General features: G+C 41.7%; 1 pseudogene; it reads right to left on the bottom strand.

Moving 5' to 3' along the window:
- Nucleotides 1–245: 245 nt before the first annotated feature.
- LOC140523842 (receptor expression-enhancing protein 6 pseudogene) lies at nt 246–883 on the bottom strand (annotated as a pseudogene).
- Between the last annotated feature and the right edge of the window lie 1,453 nt (nt 884–2,336).

Genomic DNA, 2,336 nt, shown 5'->3' with positions numbered 1-2,336 from the left:
TTTAATACATGGGCAGCTGAAATGGCCAGGACACATCAAGAGTCCTGTGGGAGTCCAGTGGTGGGTAGAGGGGGCCAGAGGCAGATGGTTAATGGTATACTTAGAACAGTCTGAGCATCAGGGGGGCCCTTAGCAGGTGCTGGTGGATCCTAAATGGGCAGAGGTCCCCCCATGCCCATCCCAGCTCCCAGCCTGAGGAGACATCTCTAATGCCCTAAAGCCCAAGAGGGTGGGAGTTGGTTGGAGTCATACAGCTGGGAGGGACCAGTATTGGGGGCCACAGTCTCTTGATGCTGAGGGGTCTGGGAGGAGGGTGTCCAGTCATTTGAAGCCTCTGGCTCAGAGGTGGTCTCTTCACTTATTCTTCTGGAAGTGAATTGTGCCTGCCTTGGTTGCTTCCTGCATCAGATGGGCTGCTGTGTCCAGGGCTCATCCACTCAGGTCAGTCACCAGGCTGTCCATGAAAGCCTGGTGCCTCAGGAAGATGGGGTGGATCAGACGATGGTACAGGATCTGGGAGCCATTGCATGCACCATAGCAAAAAGGAACACTTTCCTGCATAGTAGAAAGGGAACCAGAAAAGGAAGTTGTCAGAGAAAAACTCAGCCAGGCCAAATATGCTATATACCACCCAGTAGGTTAGCCAGATGGTATCATCTTCTTTGGGCCTTGATGGAGGCATATGCTGGGTAGATGAATCCAATGAGATTGCAGAGCAGGGAACCCCATAGCCAAATATGAGACAGAGGGCTAGGAAAGCAATGGAACCTGTAGCCAGGTAGTATTTTTTGACACCGGAGACTTCCTCTAGCTTGCTCAGGACATCAGTGACAATGTTTTTCTGCTCCAGGAACCTCTGGAAGCACTGCCTCAAGCTACCCATGGCTCCCGGGACTGAAGGGGGAGGAGAGGGGACAGAGGATGACTGGACCCAGGTCCGAGCGGCGACCTCTAGGGCTTCCCTGCTGCTCTGCAGCAGTGCAGGTGGTGTCTCCCTCTCCAGACTCCCAAGGACCTCCACTTTTCTGGTCCCTCAGTCCCTCCCCTTCCTTCCCTCCCACCTTGTGTTCCTGCAACTGCTGGGGCGAAGATAATAGTTTTTAAAGCAGTTCAGGAAAGATCACTTTAGGCTGGGGTGGTTAGGTAAGACTTCAGTAAGATGTGAATTGGATCTAGAAAGTTATGATTTGGATAAGATGATAGAGAGAGGTTGACTTGCCACCCTGAAGGTTCAAAAGGACAAAACATTTTTTGAGAAAAAATACTTGTAGTGAATTATCCAAGTTAATATTTAAAAATTCAATTTACATTCATACATTTCTCAACAGGTGGTACTTAATAGCTTCTCTATGAGAACAAAAGTATTGAGATAAGCCACTGGCATGTTAAAACTTTTTTGACTATAACTAGTCACCCAGCTGTGCTTCTACAGCTAATAAATGAATTTAAATTTGAATCAAAGCACAATTCATTAAGGAATCTTCTACTGTTCTCTATTTCCCTCAGGTTAAAAAAATAAGTGAAACCAATTTTCAGAGTTTAATAACATTATATGCGACATGAAAATAGCAATAATTGACATTAAAAAAAGAAAAAAAAACTTTCCATGCATCATCTCATTTGTTCGTAACAACATTGGCCCATGTCAAAAAGAGATTTAAATGGACAGAAGATTGGCTTTTCACAAGATAAAAGTGAGCAGTCTCTTTAATAGGACATTCTTAGGACTGGAAATCAGGCAACTGAATATAGTCTGATATTTCTACTCTATACTGTTCTCAAAAGAACAATAAACAAATGTGGTTGTCTCATCATGTGGTGTGTGAATGTTAATAAAGACAAATATAAAAGTGAGATATCTGGGTGGGTCAGTGGATGGGACAACCTCTTGAACGTTGACAATTGCTATCTGCTGTCATCTTTACAATTTGTTTAGTATGGGATAAAATTTCAGGGTTGTTTTGATCCGTATTTCTCTTATTAGGTAGTTATTTGGAACATTCTATCTTGTGGTTGTTAATAGTTTACAATTCTTTTGAGAACTGTTCATATCTTTTTAATACACATACAAGTATGTACACATGTATTAATATATGTGTCTACATATGTGTAGACACATATGCATGTGTATATATGCATATACACATATGTGTGTATATATACACACTTGCACATATGTGTGTGTTTATGCCTTTTGGTCTTTTATGACTTGGTAACTACTACTTTGTATTAGAGTATGAAGTCTAAAAATGACATTCTCATTATTTCTTGATGTTCTAGATCTTTTATTTTCATTAAATTAATTTTTATTATTTTATTGATTTCTTCAAAGTATC

Source organism: Notamacropus eugenii, chromosome 2 (genome assembly GCF_028372415.1).
Source record: "Notamacropus eugenii isolate mMacEug1 chromosome 2, mMacEug1.pri_v2, whole genome shotgun sequence".
NCBI classification, from domain to species: domain Eukaryota; kingdom Metazoa; phylum Chordata; class Mammalia; order Diprotodontia; family Macropodidae; genus Notamacropus; species Notamacropus eugenii.
Note: the sequence above shows the minus strand (reverse complement) of the source record. Positions and strands in the feature narration are given on the sequence as shown.